Source organism: Mercurialis annua, linkage group LG1-X, assembly GCF_937616625.2.
Source record: "Mercurialis annua linkage group LG1-X, ddMerAnnu1.2, whole genome shotgun sequence".
Lineage (NCBI taxonomy): Eukaryota > Viridiplantae > Streptophyta > Magnoliopsida > Malpighiales > Euphorbiaceae > Mercurialis > Mercurialis annua.
Window position 1 is genome coordinate 6,813,209 of NC_065570.1, and position 22,176 is coordinate 6,835,384.

A 22,176-nucleotide genomic window follows, 5' to 3' on the forward strand; every position below is an offset into this window, starting at 1 on the left:
CTAATTCTCCAATTCTAGGACCTCCGATCTTAAAAAATTTCAAATCTCCTTTTATTATTTAACTTCTCTATAGAGCCTACTGTAAGTTTATAAATCAGTAAATTTATAGTAGGGAGTAATTCGCGAAAATAAAGTATCCTATAGTTATAATAGATTAATAAATAATCTATATAAGTGACAATCGCTTCTTAATCGCAAAATACTTGCACAAATAGCTATATAAAATAGGAATTGCTTTTATATGATTTCCGACAGCATTTTAATATAAAATAAGGAAATCGGAAGGAATCCATGGACTATTTTACGTGGATTTCCCTGAAGAATAAATTCTGGGAGCGTGTGTTGTTCGTTGTGCGGTGTATCTTCCTTCTCTGCTATCAGAGTGGTAATCCTTTTTATGGTACATGGTTTACCAAATAATCCGACAAGAGGTTTAATTGAAGTTGAAGTCAGGTTTTATTCCTTTGTTAACATAGAAATTAGAGCTAGTTTCGTATAAGTGTAGTCAAGGGAAGACATTTTGCCTATATCTTCATTTCAGTGTGTCTGAATTACGATGTTGAAAAATGTTGGAATGGGTAATCGAAAAAATGGGGAGTTATAGTATTGTACCGGCTAAGTTAACGAGTTGGATATCCCGTTTCTCTTTTTTTCTTTGAAAAAGAGAGGGAGAGAGATAGAGAGAGAGATAGAAAGCAGACGTCGAGAAAAATAATAAAAAAACTTGGAACGTGATCTTTAAAATTGTACTAGAATAATTCATGATTTATTCGAGAAAAAATGTTAGCAATTAAATTAATAAGATCAGATAAATCGTATAAGTATAAAGTATTTTTAATAAACGTGAGGATCTGGATCTCACTATTTTTGTATCACTTGATTTTTTTCCGATAGCAGATCCTATTAGATTATTTTTTGTAGTTATGAAAAAATATCTAATTTTTGGCTTTTCTACTTAATCCAGAAACAAAATTGGACGTTATTTTGGTTCGTCTCCATTTTTGTGAAACTATTCCTCAAGCAAGGCAGTCGATAAGTCATCAAAGGTTTTGTGTGAATAATGAAATGGTAAACATTACTCATTTGAAAGTTTCTCATGGTGATTTATTTTCTTTTTAAGAAAATGGCGCGAGTTTTGGCATTAGTTATTTGCTGTGGATCTGGCCCCTAAACCAAGGCAAATAGCTCACAATACATATGAATCCGAGTGATCGGACCGAGCTGCCAGTGAAATCCATTTAGCCAGTTAAGCTAATAAGAAATAGGCCTAATGGTAAAAAAAACTCAAACCTTTACGACTTGTTGCAATTATATCCAAACCTTTTAATTTTTGCAATAATATCCAAATTGTATTTTTTTTGTTGCAATAATATCCAAATTGCATTTTTTGTAGCAATAATAGTCCAATTGATGGCTAAACTTGTTGTTTTCAATTAAGATATTAGGCTATTATTATGTTTTGATGTGTAATAATATAGTAAAAGTCTAAAAAAATGGCAAAAAACTCAAAAAAAATCACATAAAAAGTGCAATTTGGATATTATTGCAACAAAATAATGCAATTTGGATATTATTGCAAAAATTAAAAGGTTTGGATATAATTGCAACAAGTCGTAAAGGTTTGGGTTTTTTTTGCCATTAAGCCTAAGAAATAAATAGATCAGAAATCTAGTTTGAAGACCCGAGAGTACATGAACCTTTACGAAGACCAACTTCTACACTAACCTTAGCTACGCTGGGGCGTGAGACAAGTTTTGCAGGTCCATCAAAGGTCAGACTAATTCCAAAAATAGAGATGATAAAAAATTGCCTCAAAATCCAATATGTTGTAGACTCGTTAGCAGTGGCGGAACCAGGACTCCAACTTAGGAGGGTCCAAACTTTTACGTTCTGCTATTTAAAAAATCAAACGGCTGTAAATATGGTCTAAATTTGTTAATTTGTAGTTATAGGGGCGTTTTTAACCGCTCCTACAAAGAAAAAACCGCCCCTAACACATGTAGGGGCGGTTATAACCGTCCCTACTGGAAAAAAAAACATAAAAATTCTATTTTTTTTAATTTTTTTCCGGTAAAGAGGGTCGGCCGACCCTCTTCGACCCTCCCTAGTTCTGCCCCTGCTCGTTAGTCGGTTTAGGACGATGGAACAAGGAAATATTAATTCATTCTTATAAATAGAATAACTAGCTAGGAGTAAGAAGATATAATTAGAACTATCGACAGATTTATTCGGAGTCCAAAAAAAAAGATATATGAAAATAAAAAACATATTCAATTTCTTCTATATCGAATTTTACCAGCCTAATTTTTAGCTTATATATATCATAAATTACTCATTCATATGAGATAATAAACCTACATATACATATATATGGAACACAGGCAAGTACTGCATTAATGTCCATTCGCATGCCTAAGTGAAGTTCTATGTGATGAATATATGATGAGTCTGTTCAATCTAAAAGCTCAAGCTGATAAGTAAAGATTCACTGAGAAACTAGGAGATGCAGTACTCAATGTACGACTAATACAGAAAGAAAAAAATATTAATTTTGAAACATTGATCTAGATTTAATCTGGTAACAGCCTATAATCTGATCTCATTTGAGAAGTTTTATATTAAATAGAACAAAAAAGAACATACATTTATTCAACTCAATAAATAGTGCATAGTTAATCCAAAAAGATAATGATTAATGATACAGTAATTTTAGAACTGCATCGTACAAACAATAACCGAACGAATAAAAATCGCTAACGATCATGTCGAGCAGCCATGGGAGAGTAGTACCTGGTCGGATAAACCGCTGCAGCAGCGGATCGTCGTAACGGAAAACTGGTAGAGAATCTGAGAGTTGAAACCAGAATGGATAACAAATCTGCAATTAAGTAACCAAGTTCATGAAACAAGCTCATGCTTTTTCGAGTAATCACACTTATTAAAACAGATCCTAAATCCTGTATTTTGCCCATTTTCTTGTTGTTGTAGTTTGATTTTGTTGTGTGTTTTCTGGCATATGTGTATGTCTATGTCAAACTCAAACCCTCACCAGGTGCTGAATAACCTAATGGGACCATGTACTACTACTATTACTACTACTATTATTGCAGCTTTAATTAATCAAATAGTTTATCAAATTTAAATTATTTAACAGTCTCATTCTTTACTCATATACCCTTTTATTTTCTACTTTATTACTACTATTTTTTGTAGTGTGAGGAAGAACTGAAGTTCAGTTTTAATTGCAGTTTCATTTCAGTCAAAAAAACAAGAAAAAAATGTCGGGTGAATGAAAAATAAAAGCTCGAGTGTTAAAAAAATTACGAACTTTAACGTATTTTGTAATTTTGACACTAATTTTCAAATTTGTCAAAGTTGGACACCAAATTTTGGAGTTTTGTAATTTTAAACACCGGGAAATTTGCCGTCAAAAAAATGCTGATGTGGATGTCGGAACAACGTTTATTCTAAGTTCACATCAGCATTTTTTGATAGAAAAATTGCTCGGTATTTGCAATTATAAAAAAAATGATTGTTCACGTATTATCAAAATTGAGAATTCATGTTAAAATTGCAATACACGCTAAAGTTCGTGATTGATTTTTAAAGCTATTAAGCCAAAAATGAAAATATAGTAAAATGATTGATGGCTTATTCTCAAGATTGATGGCTTATTCGCAAGTTTGATGTAACACATTTGACGTTTTTGATAATTACTTCAAGAAAAAATGTAGCTTGTCGGATATTAAAAACTGGGTCAATGAATTTACTTGTTATTACAAAATGGATATTAAACTTCATTTTGTTATAAAAAGATCACTGGGTTATATCTTTATTACAAAAAGGTCATTGCTGTTACAAAAATGATACTAAACTTTTCGTGAATTATAAAAAGATCATTGAGTTATGTCGTTCCTTTTTGTAATTTCGGCTACGGGTGAACCCCGTTATAACAAAACATATAACTAAGTGACCATTTTATAACAAAATCAAATTTAACATCCTTTCTATAATAACGGGTAAATTCAGTGATTCAGGGTGTTTAATATCCCACGCTTATCCCTTAATTTCATCTGTGAGTATGAGATACTTACAATAAGTAAAAACTATTAATAGGATATGAAATGCTTTTGAAAATGAGATAGACAAACTATTAAATTTGAATTTACTTACTAAATAAATTTGATGTTCTATGGAAATGGTGAAATAAAGGTAGTAAAACGTTTTTCTCAACGCTTGTGGAATTTAATTTCACGAATTTAGCAGAATGTTGTTCATCGTATATATCTCGTATATATCATATGAAGTACAGTTTGTTGCTAAAAGTTTCATTTGAAGTAGTAGTAAATAGTAATTAGTTAAGCAGCAAGATGAAAAACAGATGAAGGGTCATTAAGTAATTACATTACAGTAATGTAGGGGAAAGACAAGTTAAAGTTTAAACTAGAAATGAAGACATGATGTGGTCATTTCATTTTAGACGCAACTAATTCCAGCCTCATTATATTTTCTATCTTTAGACTTTTTGGCTCAAAATGTCGTCACCCACATTAATTAATTATTTTGCAGTACAAAGAAAATTATACTCCTAAGTCCTAAGTCCTAACATAAATAGGGTAACTGAATTATTATAGTTTATAAGGTTAATTCCAATAAAATACCAAACGTTTGTGGGTTTTATCAGTTATAACCAAATCTTTTAAAATTGTCTAGTTTAGCCCATTTTTTGATATTTAAAATCTTTTCTAGCCATTTACGAAAAAAATCAAAAATTTATCATTCGTGAATGAACTAAACTAGCCGATTTTGATTGAAATGAGATATTTGAAACATTTTTTAGCGAAATCAATCAAAATCGGCTATATCTTGTTTACGAATGACAATTTTTTTGATTTTTGTCGCGAATGGCTAGAAAAGGTTCTAAATATTCTAAAATGGCTAAACTGGACAATTTTAAAAGTTTTTGTTATAACTGACAAAACTCACAAACGTTTGATATTTTATTGGAATTAACCCTAGTTTATAATATGCAAAAGGTATGTGTGAATCACACATTTTGGTTGAGGAATAACTCATTTTAAGATCCTTAAATTGTACCAATAAATTTTTGTTTTTATATTTTTTAATTTAATAAAAATGTATGTTCAAGTCTCTGATTAACGAAAATAACAATGTTTAGGTTAAAATTTTGTGTTTTGGAATGTAATGAAACACATTATTTTTGTTATTCAAGGATTTAAACATGCGTATTTGCTAAACTAAAGAATTATAAAAGAATAAAATTTTATTTAAAAACCAGATAATTAAAAATGATACAATTTAGGGACCGTGGTGCTGATGTGTGGCATGTCACATTAACACCACGTAGGCGCCAAATGAGTTAAATCACATAATTGAACATTATTGGAATAAAATCATGCGTTTCAGGACAAATTGGATAAAATTGAAAGGTTTAGATTTTTATGAAACTTTCATAAAAGGTTTGGTCTTTTTTGATCATTTAGCCTAAATAAAATGATACACCATTAATTATAATAAAATAATTGGTATAAAAGTATTTAATTAAAGAGGAAATTATATGTACCACTTAATTTTAAGAAATAATCTCAAAATTATTGATATATCCTTTGTTTTAGAGTCAACACTTTTTAATCTAATATAATTGTTTTAGCACTTAATTATCTTAAATATTTACACCCAACACGTGTTTTTCACGTAATGACAATTGTCTGGTGGGGCTGATTCAAGTGAGCGTGAATGAAACAGATAAGCATAAAAATATAGAATCAAACAAAGGCTTTGCATTTTGCATGTCACCGAGGATATGTGGCAAGGCTCAAACAATTGGCATAAGCTGTGCGTTTTTCTAATAGAATCAAACAAATGGTATATGTTGTGCATTTTACATATATTTGTTTATAATATATTATAGGAAGGAAATGTTTTTATAAAAAATGAAAAATACGTTAGAGAAGAATCAATATCATTAAATCAAAAGATAATTACTATTTATCCTTTAATATTAGGTTATAATTATTAGTTACCCTATAATTTTTAAAAAATTAACTTTTTATCCCCTAATATTTGACTAAACTTACTACCACCCCCTTTTGTCTTTTTGTCAAAACTAAAATATTAATTTGGTCTGTGAAATTATTTTTCCTTCAAAAAATTCCATAAATTCACCAAGTCGTAAAAAATTCATAAATTCATCAAACCATAAAAAATCCAAATAAATTTATGTGATTTATTTTATAATAATTTGATAAATAATAAAATATTTATATAATTATTTTAAAACATATTTAATAAAAAATCAAAATTCAATTCATTTTAAAAAATGAATTAGACATTGTGTTTTGTTTCCATACTATTTACATATTATATAGTATAATATATTTTTAATATGAATTGAATTTTAATCATACAAAATTTAAATTTTAAAGTAAACAAAGTATATTAAATTTAATTAATTGATTTTGTATATTTTTGGTATAATAAACCCTCTTTGTTTTTATTTAATTGTCGCTTTTAGTTAAATTGTTAATAAAGTGCCTCTTTTATCTTAAATCATATAAAAAAGAATAATATAATCCTATATAATAACTCCACTAATGAAGAATTTAGCTTTGAAAATAGAATTATTAATCCCACTAGTGAAAAATGAATTTTTAAAAGTTGAATTATTATTTAATGAAGTGATTTTAATATATATTTGATAAACAGTTAGTATATTTTTAATACGCATATTTTGTGCAATTTTATTATATATTTTGTGTATACTTTATAAAAAATAATATGTATATTTTGTTTATTTTTAATGTATACTTTATAAAAATAATAAGTATACCCTGTGTATATTTTATGTATATTTTATAAATAATAATAAATATATTTTGTGTATATTTTACATATATTTTGTGTATTTTTTATGTATATTTTATAAAATATAATAAGTATACTCTATGTATATTTTGTGTATATTTTATATATATTATATGAAAAATATATATTTTTTGTATTTTTTATGTATATTTTGTGTATACTTTATTGAAAATAATATGTATACTTTGTATATTTTTTATGTATACTTTATAATACATAATAAGTATACCCTATATATTTTATGTATATTTTATATTTGTTTTATAAATAATAATAAGTATACTCTATGTATATTTTATGTATATTTTATATATATTATATGAAAAATATATATTTTTTGTATTTTTTATGTATATTTTGTATATACTTTATTAAAAATAATATGTATACTTTATATATATTTATGTATACTTTATAAAATATAATAAGTATACCCTATGTATATTTTATGTATATTTTATAAATATAATAAGTATGTTTTGTGTATTTTTTACGTATTTTTTTGTATTTTTTATGTATACTTTAAAAAAATAAGTATATTCTATGTATATATAGTGTATACTTTATATATATTATATAAAAAATAATAAATATATTTTGTGTATATTTTGTGTATTTTTTAAGGATATTTTATAAAAAAATAATAAATATACTCTATATATATTTTGTGTATACTTTCTAATGTTACAATAATTAGTAATTCTTACATGGTTACATTCATGTGCTCCCAGCTTGCCCTGACCACCACCGACCAATTCCTCACCACCGTGACCTACTTCTCCTTCCCATCAAATTCTTTATTTTCAAATTCAATTCCAAATTGTTTTCCTAAAAAATGAATTAGTGTCAAAAACAATAACAAAACCCAATTGATGAAATATTGCCCTCAACAATTAAGATCCACTGTCATTTTTCCTCTTACCACTCTTACCACCACCGCCATCCTTTTTTCACTTTAATCCATCCCCTTATATCACCGCTATTTTTGAGAAGAAAAACAAAAATTGTGACTTTTGCTTAGCAATTGAAACCAAAAATAATTACAAACCAAATCCATAAAAAATTACAGACCCATGAAAATTAACACAGAAAGAATGATGATTACGGCCTTTTTCTTCTTCGTCATTAACAGCAAGGTTCTTCTTCGTCATTAATAATGAACGACAGCTCTAGTTCGTCAACTTCAGCAGTAGGATGATGATTCGAATAATAGGAGAATTGTAGAACCAAATATGGAGGAGACTGACATGTGGGGCCAGAATTCACGTGCTGTTGCAAGAAGGAAGAATGAGTAAGATTTAAGGAGGAAAATAAAACAAGTACTGGGTGAGAATATTTTAAAGAATTAAGTGTTGAAACAATTTTAAAAGTAATAAAAGTGTTGGTCCCAATAAAAAAAAACATCCATATTTTTGAGAATATTATGGCTAATTTGGATAGTTTTCAACTTTTCCCTTAATTAAATGCCACTTTTTAAATTTCACAATATATTTTCTCAAAAAAACTACAGTATTTTATCCTTGTATGATTTGAAATTGATATATATGTGTGTGCCCGCATGGACGTGTGAGAGGGTATTTTAAATTTTAATTATTTACTATTTTTATTAAAAAAGAAAAGCTATTTGTTCAATAGATAATTTATTTATAAATACTTGAATGTAGATGCATCATTTCACTCTATTTATAACAAAATATAAAGTACAGTTACAGGCTATGAATATACTTTTTTCAATAAATCCAAATTAATTTATAAAAAAATTAACATATTTTCAATCAAACTGAACCAAATATATGAATTCAGTTTTTCCGGCTCAATTGTATAAAAATGAGTTGAACTTTTTTTACTCATAAAATTAAGAGGTTCGTTATTTTTTTAAAAAAAATATTTAAATAAATACTGTAAAATTTCAAAAATTACACTCCATAGTTGACCATTTAAAAATAATTACTTTCTTTTAAATTTTTATAAAAATATTGTTGAAAAAATACATAAAACGCCAGAAAAACATCAAAATACACAGTTGAAGTACGGTGACCGGTCGCCGGAATTTGACTGTAAAATTTTCCAGTCAACGGTTGGTCAGTATTTGGTCAATCCGCGGTCAACATGTGGTCTGATCATTGTTAGCCAATGGACAATTGATTTTGTGGACTGTATTATGAGTATTTGTTAAGTGTATGTAAGTGTTTTTTTGGTGTTTTTTTGTTGTTTTTCAGTGATTTTGGTGTATATTTGATTTTGTAGACTGTTATGTATGAGTGTTTTTAAGTACCTTTCAGTATGTTTATGGTATTTTTTTTGTGTTTTCCATATATTTTCGGCATATACTATACCGAAAAATAAACCAAAATAATTTTCTGTATTTTTCTATCTGGTATTTCTATCCATACTTTTTCCTCATACCTCGAGAAATTAAATTTTCATGATAATATTTTTGTGAAAAATTTCTTCGGATAGATTCGAAAATTCTCTTAAATTAAAGCAAACTAAAAATCATAAATTTTTATAATATTAAATATCAGTTTGATTTTATCATCTCATTTGATTTGATTTGATTTTTATGCTAGGAAGCATTATAAAAGAGCGGTACAAACACTTTGTAAGAGTTCTACCGGTAGATGATGTTGCTCTCCTTTGTCTCTCACCCTCTCTCGTCACTCATTCCCATACCCTAGCAAAACACGACCAGCGGGGCACATGTTAAGGGGAGATTAATTTAGCCAATTTTTATCCAAAATTACCTCCCAATCCTTCTATTTTTCTACTTTTGCAGTAAATAAATGGTTTTTTTTTTACCATATATTACTGGTTATTACAATAATGTTTGTCTTGTTAGTTTCGGCTATTCTTTATAGGTCTTTTTCTTTTTCAAATGGAGAGCTATGCACGATATTCTAGTACGATATTTTGCGATCTTTAGATTATTTGGTGGTATTTCGTTTAGAAATCGACAAAAACAGGTGTGCCGCTGAAATTTGTTTTTTCTTACATCTTCTTTGAAAGATTAATTTGCATATTACCAATGAATTATAGCTTAAATGATATATGCGCTGGGCAACAATTTGCTAGATCGTAGAATCGATTTCTCCCACAAGCGCTCCTCCTTCCCCAATTATAAAAGAGAAGAGTAATTTGTATATTAATATTTACAGCTTGAATGATAATTTCTTAGATCGTTATAGATTTGAGAATTTCTTTCATCTTATCGTAATTTTATATATAGAGATCTAGTTTCATGGAGTTTTATATTAGGTGACATATTATTTTGTCCTAGTAATCATGATATTCTGTAATATCTACCCACTTATCTATACTAGTTTCGCATTACGTGCTATACACGTGGCTCGTAACGTAGCTCGTCAATGAACATATTAGTAAATTTATTATAATTATATCAATTTTTTATTTATAATTAATATTAAATTAGTTAAGAATTTTTGTATAAGTAAATATAATATATTCGGTTATTAAATTTTTTTTCATACAAAATTTATTCTTCTTTTGGTTTATAATAACCATAATTAAATAATTAATCTTAATTTTATTAATAATATTTTTAAAAATAATAAGATAGAAATTTAAATAATAATATATTGACCAAATATAATATTTTAATTTCGTAGTTCAACCAAACTAAAATATTGGTATTCCTACTAATTTGGAGACAATTTAGTTATTTTATGCATACTAAAGACTAAATTAGAGATAATTTAGCTACCTATTCTAATTAGGACTTTAATTAAAATAGTAATTAATTAAATAACTAATTAGTTAATGACTATAAAACTTTTATTTAGTAGTAAACTGAAAAGGATTATTCAGTAAATTTGCCTGTCCCCCCCCCCATCCGTGCTTTTATATATAGTATAGTTAACATATATAAAAAGCGTATTAGGGATAAAATATGCCCTTCATAATTTGTAGAATTTAACTATTAAAAATCTTTTCTAATCCTAATCAATCACTTACATTTACATGGAGGTAAAAGTCTTCTACATATCTTCTTAACCTTAACTATTAAAAGTTTTCCTACTCCTAATCAACCACTTGAAAATTATTCCTAATCCTAATCAATAATATTATACTCTATCTACGTCAAAAAAAATATTGTACTCTATGAATAACATATAAATATAAAAAAATTAAAAAATCATACTATAAATAACTCATAAGTATAAAAATTAAAAAATTACGTTCGACTATTTTAAATATAAATAATAAATTATAAATATTTATACATAATGAAATGTATATATATGATAAATCATATAAAGCTTATATTTATTATTATAAATAATAAATTAGCGGACCATATTACTAATCACTAGGTATATCACACCTAAACAAATTTAGGCAAATTAAGTGTATAATTTTAAATAAATAATATTAAATAGGTTCACGAACATGCATTATCCAACTAATAAATTTTATATTTTATCAGCTTTGTATGATCATATATATTAGCTTATTAATATTACTAATTTAATTTTAAATTCTATATTTATATAATATTAAATATAAATGACGATAAATGTTAAATAAAACCACCCGTAACAATTTTAAATATAAAATCTCAATATATATATATATATATATATATATATATATATATATATAATTAAAAAAATTACGTTCAACATTTTAAACATAAACCATGAAAATAATAAAAATATAGCTCACGTGAAGCGCACGTGAACATCAAACTAGTTATTATTAGAATTGAGATAAACGAATAAAACCGTATCTATTGAGGAAAAAACCAGCAGATGATAAGAATTTTGGGTTGGGCTAAGGCCTTATAAGTGGACACTGTTGCATGGACTTTATAACCATGACTCTCAATACATTAGGTTTAGTTTAAAAGTTTAGAGGCCTTGATTTTAGTTTTGACCCATGGTTGGTACTTGGGAGCCATTGCACAAATTCTATAAATTCCATAATCTGAGACTGTTTTTGGAAATTCTATAAATTCCATAATCTGAGATTGTTTGTGGAGTAAATTTTTCCTCTTCAATAATCATCTCATACAACATATACATCATATTTTTCTGTAATTTTTTTTATAATTACATACTTTCCTGTATTTATAAATTTTATTGTTTTATTTAGACAATCAATTAATGTCTAAAATATGATGCATATAATTATAAGACTAAATAACCAAAAAAGGCCAAATCTTTCATGAAACAAACCTTTCAATTTTATCCAATTTGTCCTGAAACGCATGATTTCGTTTCAGTTATGTCCAATTATGTAATTTTATTTATGTGGCGTCTAAGCGGCGCTGATGTTGCATACCACACATCAACGCCATATAAGCAAAATTGTGTAGTTGGGCATAATTGAAACAAGATCATGCGTTTTAGGACAATTTGGATAAAATTAAAAAATTAGGATTTTTGTGAAACATCCATAAACGGTTGGGCCTTTTTTAGTCATTTGGCCTAATTATAACTGTGAAATATATATCACATTGTGATGAATGTATTGAAAATCGTGATATATTTTTATTGCGTTGTATATTTTTTTTTATATGTCGCTACACTTAACAGAATATGTATAACTTTGAGCAAGTTTAAAAAGATCATATAGCAATGTTTTAAAACTCGTACTGATGATAGAATCGGTGTAACTATCAATTCAACGTTTAACCGGTAGTTGAACCGTTTAAACAAAAATAAAAATATTCATAAATTTTTATAATATATAAACTTTATATATTATTTTTTAAAAATCATTGTATACATATTTATGTATATATGACCCTCTTAAAAAAAATAAAATTACATCTTATATATAAAAATATTAGCTTTTTAATAAATTTTGATTAATTTTCTATAAATTGACCGGTTTTTACGGTTATTTGTTAGCCAGTTCTAGCAGATTTTTCATTTCATCCCAGTTAAACTTCTTCACCAGTTTTTAAATATAACAAACTGGCCAACAAATTCATATCAATCGATAGAAATGGAAAAATGCATATTAATTTCAAAAATACTACCATGATAATTCATTTATAAATAAATAACTTTTTAATTTTTAAAATTAATTAGTTTAGCGATGGATTTCGAAATTCGTCGCTAATTAGCGACAGACTAATAATCTGTCGTTAATTCATAACTAATTAGCGACAGACAAATATAATTTGGTAATATCCCGTATTTTTAATGTATTAAAGTTTTTTTTATAAACGAATAATTGCTAGAATTACAAATGGAGTTGGGGTTCTTTTAAGAAAGGGAATATAACTATTTGAAGGAAGGTATTCGTGTACGGGATGCCACATGTTCAAATTTGGGACAATTAAAATCGAAGAGGTCTAAAATTAAGTTAAAATATTAAGGAATATGACCGAAGTGGGTCTATTTTATTCATTACGAGATAATAATTTAATTTGAAAGTTCTTATTCGTTAAAAGTGGGTTTAACCGAGATTACGAAAAAGCTTATAAATCAAATATGTTAAGGGGATAAACAAATTATGATTTAAGGATAAGATATAATTATATTTGAAGTTATAATTAGGCATGAATGGATAAACGTATATATCGAGTAAAATACGCATGTATAATAGCATTTGGCAAAATATAGGTTAAATAAATTAATATATCAATATGCATTTTTAAATGGAGAGTAAAATATTTTGGAAAAGTTCTCGAAATTAAAACGTCAAAATCCAGAATTACGGACGTAAAAATTTAAGAATATAGGAAAAAATGATAAGTGACACGTGGTGACACATGGCGTGCATGCGAGGCGGCACATGGCGATGCATGCGGGAGACACCTGGCATTGCATGCGCGGCGACACGTGGCGATGCATATGTTATATATATATATATATATATATTTATATTATATTTGTAGTACGTTTTTCTTCTCTGATCGATATACATAGGGGTGTAATCGAACCGAGTCGAAACACTGGCAAGTCGAGCTCGAGCATGATGATAATTTTTGAAACTCGACTCGAGCTCGAGCTTGATCGAGCTTCATTTTCAGAGCTTGAGCTCGACAAAATATTAAATTAATACTCGAGCTCGCCTCGCCTCGTCTCGGCCATTTATATAAAAAAAATTAAAATTAATTTTTTTTATAAATATTTTCTTTTAGGCATTCAGTAGCATTCTATAAAACCATCCATCATAAAACTTATAAAGTACTACAATTCAAATTAAAAAACAGTTTTCAAACTAGCATTAAACAAAAATTAATGTAATGTTTAGCATTAGACCAATAATTAATGTAATTTCAAGTACTGCTAAACTTCAAAAATTATTAGATATGGGTTCCACAAGAATATTTCTTTGAGAAAATTAGTCCAATTTGAGTCCAAGTTCCATATTTCCACCGTAAAAACAAAATCTTCAATACGAACGCCACTGCATAAACAACACAAACCAATAATATAATAAAATTATTGTATGAATTGCACAAATTATGTAATCTTACATAAATTACAAATCAACTTATGTATAAAAAGATTCTTAATATTGAAGTTGAACAGAGTATGAGTAATACCTTAATCTCAGCTTCTATATATGGCGTAGTTATGGACATGTTATACAAAAAAAGTAAAAATGTCAATTAAAAGTTATCACAGTGCTTGTATAATTGCTTGAATGCAAATTAATGGTGCGTGGAAACTTAAATGTGCCTAAAACATCGTAATTCTTAAGATTTTTTAATTTTGATGAGCATATATATAAGGGTTAATGTCAAAAAAAATTACGAACTTTATATGTTTTTTCATTTTAATCACGCAGTTTAAATTTTGTCATTTTCATGCATGAACTAGCACTTTTTCCAAATTCATACACGACGCTGAGGTGGCACTCGTTTATTGATGTAAAATGACCCCGACCTCAGCGAATTACACCAATGACAGCACCGTGTATGAATTTGAGAAAAAGTGATAGTTCATGTATGAAAATGATAAAATTTAAACTGCGCGATTAAAATGAAAAAACATGTAAAGTTCGTGATTTTTTTTGACATTATCCTTATATATAAACATCATTTACTATAGGGAATATTGATAATTATCTCCTCTAATTTCTTCTTATTCTACAAGCAAAAAACATTAGTTCAATTAGATATGAGAATCATGAAAGATAATTTTGATAAAAGCATAAAAGAAACTAAATATTACCATATTCTTCTTTTTCACACCATGAAGATTATGACACCAATCACCTCCACAAAGTAAAACTTGAATTGTTTCGAGCGAAAATGCTCGATAAGAATCAATAACTTGACTCCCTGCGCTAAATGGAGCTTCTGATGCTACAATTGTTATTGGAATAATAAGTATATTTTGAGCCATTCGGGATAAAATATGATATTCAAAGAGTTCACCCTCCACCATTCTAAAGCATTAAATGGAATTGAATTTCCGTCACAAATATAGCATCATTCATCAAGATAATTATCCAAATTTGATCTTGTTGGCTGAATGGTTTCCACTGATCTTACGAATTCAAAAAATTCAAACCATCCGGAAGATGAAGTTTGATCACTTGCATTGCTGCTCATGCAACCAATGTTAGTTTCACCACTTATTTCACTACTATTAGCTAGAAATTCAGCCACATATTTAGCATATATATCATATAAAGCTTTTCTTACTTTGACAATATTTGTTTGAACTTCTTGTTCCGGGTACATTTTTGGAAAACAAAAATCAATTACTCGCATCTTACATCTAGGATCTAAAATCGCAGCTATAGACATCAATAAGTTACACTCCCCCCAATACTTGTCCAATTTATCTTTCATACTTTTGACCATATCGTCTTCATTTTCATTTTGATACATATTCTCTAACAACACTTTCACCTTCAAAACTTCATTAAGAAATAGATTTGAGGTTGGATAATCACTCCCAGAAATGATATTAGTGGCTGTATTGAAAACTTTTAAAATAGAACAAACCTTTTCAACTTTCTCCCAATCTTCATTGCTTGGACAACAATAATAGCGCGGTTCTCGTTCTTTGTATCTTGGAAATACCTCTTTGAAATTAATTGCAGCAGACAACATCTCATAAGTGGAATTCCATCTCGTCTTGCACTCCATGATGAGCTTCCTAAAGGGCAATCATAATTGTTGCACAATCTCTTAAAACATAAACAGCCGTCCTTCATTTTGATTGATAAAAGATACATTGTCATGAACATTCTCAATTAGATGGCCAATTCTTGACGGGCCATCTTAGACCATAAGATTTAATATGTGTGCACAACATCGCACGTGAAATAACTTGTCTCCGCAAAGCAAACTGTTATTCTTTGAAAATGTGTCTGTTAGGATTCTAACTGCGGCATCATTGTTTGACGCATTGTCAACATAAATTGTGTACACTTTATCTTCAACTCCCCATTCTTTCATACACTTATAAAGACTATCAGCAATCTCAATGCCATGGTGAGGAGGCGGTAAATGAACAAAGTTGAGTACACGTTTCTGCAATTCCCAATTAGAATCAATAAAATGCCCCGTGATAACCATATATTCAAGCTTTTGACTAGTTGACTTCCATAAGTCCGTGGTAACACTAATCTTGGCAACATTTTTCAACAAGGCCCTCAATTTTTTCTTTTCCATTTCATACACTTGCATTCTTAATTGTGATACATGAATTTTTTTTCCCATTCTAGCATCCCACATCTCTGCATCATATTGAGCCCTTCTTCTTCTACGATTGAAAAAGCATGCTCATGCATAAGAATCTAGTGTGCAATTACTTCACTCATTTTAAGCATATCAAACTTGCCATTTGTTAAAGCAGGAGACATAGTTTGGACATCACTTCAGGATCAACTACTTGGAAATTAATCCTTTGTTGTTGCTTTTGATAAAGAATTCGTCTTGCACACGCCTTTAAATGCCTCCCAAAATGACTAGTGCTCTTACTTGTTGTCACGACCCAATTTCGTGGATCGTGATCGGCGCTAGGGTATGGGTATGATCGTACCAAAACCCGTAGCAAGCCTTGCGGAAAAACAATAAACAATATAAATAACTTAAATATCTGGAAAGTTTAACAGCATGTCTTATATATAAAAATAAATAATCCGGAGTGAACATGCCAATAAATAATCGAGCAAATCGATAATCCCAAAGTATAATAATCCAATGAAATAAATAACTAGTTCTACTGCGGTCTAAGAGTTCGAAAAATAGAAACTAGTTTAATAACATAAAAACCTCCGAGGAATCAAAAGAATCGGAGTGGACCAGCTTTCAAATCATAAACCTGGAAAATTTGGGAAAACAACGGGGTCAGATATACTGAGATGAGTTCGCAATACTATTTACATTTATTAAGTTTAAAACCCTTAAATCAAAACATTTTTATACTAATATAATATGATTATGGAAAAACAGTATTGAAATGATCCCAGCGTAAGTATGACATAGCATACCGATAAACCCAGAGTGGACGGGAACAAATCCTCGTCAAATAAATATACCAGCGTGAGCAAGACTTTAGTCTGCCGTTTCCCAGAGTACTTACCGGTGCACACAGTCTCGATACAAGCCTATCGAGTAGCTCGTTTCAATCCAGTTCCATAATCCGTAAAAACAACAGTTCACAAACATTTATAATATTAAAATATGATGTGGTACTTAATAAAGCGGTAAATAGCACTACAAACTCACTGCTTGCTTATCCACGTGATCTTGGCAAACAGCTAACCCTGCGTAGACTCCGAAACACGAGCAGTCGATGGGTCTAAAATAATAAATAGGTTAAAATCCGCTGACCCCTAACTCTAAGATTACTAGACACCACGTAGGACTAGCACAATTAAATAACCAGATAATTCACAGAGAACACAATTCTCAAATAAAATGTAATGCCGTAATTAATTTAAAACTATTGAGTTCGTACTTAAATTCAATCCGAAAATATTATTAAAATAATATTTAATTGATAAATAAAATCAATTCCTCAAATAGTGGGTTAGCCGAGTTTTTCAAAAACTACCAAGCTAAACCCACATGTCGGTGACCCAAGTCCAAACCGACCCAACTAAAATTCCAGAGTTTATAAACCACAGTTCATAATTAATATTAAATAAAATATTAATTAATATAAAAATAGAACTCAATAGCTTGAAACTCAAGTAATTAAATATTACCGGCAATTATCTCAATTAATTAAATAACAAACAAAGCAAAAATATGAAATTAATTCCAAAGGCATTCTAAGCCAAAAATACCAATGTAACTATTAAATAATAATTTATAATAAATTATTAATTTAATTTTTAAATAGCTCGAATATTATTTTTAGGTCTTAAAATAATATAATTAAATTGACAAATTTTCAAATTAAATAAAATCCCCATATTCTCACTTAAAGTAGTCAAATATAAAATCATATATAATCCATAATAAATTTAATATTAATTTAAATTTAAAAATATTAAATCTCAAAATAATTCCATACTATAATTAATAATTTTAAATCGCTTGTTAATAAGTCGAAACCAATTTCGTAAATTAATATAAAAAAAACAATATAGAACAATGAATAAAGTAACTTAAAGGATTAAACTATTTAACACCAATTAAGCTTGTGGTTTAAAAGAACTTTTAACCAAAAATTAAACAAGCTAAGCCAACCACATGTTGCCACACCTTCATCTTCTACAATTACACAACCAACTTACAACCCATCTGCTGTACAATTTGCAGAAACCGATTTCACAACCAAACTAACCAATTTTAACAATTTCCTATCTCAACTAAGAACAACATTTAATTATTAAATCATGAGTTTCATATTCATACTAAAGGAAGAAACCGTACCCAACATACTTAGGTTGACAGTAGTTAAAACTTAATGACCATCGATAACACGTAATACAAGAACAACGAACCAATCCGAAACGATGAGTTAAATTTCAAAACGAGGGCTTGAACCATTAACGACTATAATTCAATAAGATTTATAATCCCTAACTCATAAAATCTTAGCCAGAATGAAATGAAGCATTCGGCAGAAAGTATTTGAAAAACATCACAGTTTATAATCTTATAAAGCGGTGAGACGGCGGCGATTAAAACGGATTCGTTTACGTACCGTTTGACGAATGGAAAGTGTAGCAACGTAGAGGAACGAGTCTACTATCACGGGGAACAAACGAAACTGATTTCGATCTTCAAACGGCTGTGGAACGAATTGAATTTCAGAGAGGTCGATTAGAATTTAAAACAGAAAATTTCTAGAAAATGGTAAAACGGCGGCGATTGGTACGAGTTCGTTTACGTACCGTTTGACGAAACAAAAGTTGGGATTTGTAGATACGTGAGTCTTCTATCTCTGGAAGGAAACGGAACCTATTTCGGCTCAAAAACGATAGAGAAATCAGTGATGAACGGAGACGTCGTTTATTGATCAAAACTGAATTCAAATTAAAACTTACCAAGGATTTTCACTTAACTTTGGTTGATGATTTAGGAATGAATTCTCAGCGAAATTGAGTAATTAAAGAGGCTAGGGTTTGTATGAAGTGTGGTGATGAATTAGGGTTAGGAAAATTAGAGTTTTATACGCTGCAATTAGGTTAGAAAGTTGCCCAAAGTACACCTCCCCACTGCCCACGCTGGTCTCGAACGAGACCAGCAATTACAAGCTGGGTCTCGTTCGAGACTGCTGTGTCTCGAACGAGACACAGCGTATTGATCAGGTCTCTTTTGAGACCTGGTTCAATACAGATGGTTCAACCATTTTGGTTGAACCAAAAGTAAGGGAACCACAACCCGGATCAAAGAAAACCGAACCAAAGATCAAATCACAAATCGAACCACCAAACCGAAAAAATTTCTATAACTTATAAAAATTAAATATCAAAATTTTATGGGGTATTACACTTGTCAATATAGAAAGCCTGGATTTGCAATGAATGCATTCTGCCTTCTTACTGCCATCATGAAGAACCACTTCTCTAAATTCTAACCAAACTGCAGAACTCTTTTGCCTTCTCTTTGTTTGAAAAGGAGACTCAGTCCCCTCTGCATCTTCTCCAACAGTTTCAGTAGCAATTGTTCCATTGGTTCTATCATCAAGTAAATTTACGTTGTCATCGGGTGAGGATGAAACATCAGCTGAGATAACTACATTATCAGATGAATTTTCTCTTGAAGGTATCTCCAATGGTGTTGATGAATTTCTGGTGGAGATTGTGACATATCTAAAAATTAAATAAATCAGAAAAGAATTTAAGATTACAACATAATATTGATAAAAGAAATCATGAAATTATATTGTTTTATGGAATAATAGAAGGGAGAGTGCATTCACTGCAATTTTTATACTAATAACAGAACATATGTCGTAATTAAAAAAAAAATCACACTAAGTTTTAGCTCCAAATTTTTCATGTTAAGTTTTAGTTTCCGTACTTATTAAGAGTTCAGATGATTAATTAAGTGTGAGAAACTAAACCCTAACTTTTGTTGAAAAATCAACAAACACCAGAAGCACAATTTATAATTTCAATTTCATTGTATACGACAAATTCAGTTTTATAATAAAAGAAAATAAGTTAAGAAGAAGAGGAGAAAAGACAAAACTGTTTTAATTTGAATAACAAATTAATTGATTTGGAAATTAATATGAGCTGATTATTTATGGAAGCATGAAATACAAAGGATTTGAGTGTAGTGAAAGAGGAGAGGGTAAATAGTGGGTGGCGGTGGGTAAGAGCAACATGAATTAAATTTAGGAATTATATATATATTAAGGGTAAATTTGTAAAATATCCTAAGCTTGATTAATCTCGCGAGCCTCTTAGGTTGAGTATTTTAATACTCGTATGTAACTCGAGTAGCTCGAGATCGAGATCGACTCGATTTACATCGAGTCGATTTTGAGTTTTTTTCGATCCGATCCCGAGTAGCTCGCGAGTTGGCTTGACTCAATTATACCCCTAGATATATACAAATATATTCTCTAAAAAGCGGCTTTGATACATCGAGTTTATTTGGTCGATATCTTTCTACTCCGATATCGAAATTCGATGTTTTTATATCAAATTGAAGTTATCGACGTCCTCTTCAACTCTACCTGTTTTGTTTTGGAAAATTATGCCAAAAACCAGATCAAACTAGTGAATTAAGTTTATGTCCAAAGCGTCCTTTCTGGTTCGTCGTGTTCCGGCCATTTTCTCGCCGTTCTGATACCGAAAATGGACTCAGCTTCGTTAAGAACCTTAGAAATGGCTCAAACTTTCTGGCTGATTTTGTGGTTATTCTGACGGAGTGAACTCAAACTAACCACGTGGGTGGTTAATATATGGATTCAGCGATCATGATCTTAGGATCAGGACGACGGAAGATAAAGTTTGTGACAAGCAAGTTTATGAATTCGCAATTTACTTTTGTGTGTTATTATTATACGTTATATTCTGTATTACGATTAAAGTAAACGTACCACATATTATATAATTTATTACTATGTTTGTTATATTATAGTTTGTTTATGGAGTATGAAAACCAATATAATGATCTGAGGAAACGAGCTACCTATTGGGCGTCAATAGGACTGTGTGATCACCGGTACCGATATGAGTCTTAGATTTCTATATGTTAATTAAGTTTTGATCTGAGCTCTATATAATCTTGTTTGTGAAATATAAATGAGGATTATATATGTTAGATATGAGGTAAGTCGGTGGAACTATCTCGGGACCTGTATTTAGTGAGTAATCGGTGGAATTATCTCGGGACTCACAACTTGGGATTAAGCGATGGTATCGGTAACTCAATGGAACTATCTCGGGACAGTACCACATGGATTGATTCGATTTGATATGATATGATACGAATAGAATATGATATGAATTGAACATAGTATAGGTAGTTGTAATACGATTTGGGATTAGGGATTCGATAAGATCAATATTTGGACTATGTTTATAACTGTTTTATGAATATGCGAACTTATTTTATATAATACCATTAGTAACTGCGAACTCACTCAGTGTTGACTGACCCCCCTAATGTTTCCCACCTTTTAGGTCCACAGTATTATGAAGTGGTCGAGCTTCCATCTTTTGTTCTGGAAGTCTCAATTTAAGTATCCATGGAAAGCTTATGTTCCTATCTAGAGCTGCAGTAGTTAATAGTGGTAGACCCAATTTATATCAAACGGTTTTATATTTGCGTTTTACTCTGATACAATGTTTATGTTTAAATAGAAATTAGTATGTTATGATAACCGTTTGAACGTATACTAGTTTTTATATGTGAAACTAGTATTTATGATATGAGATGTA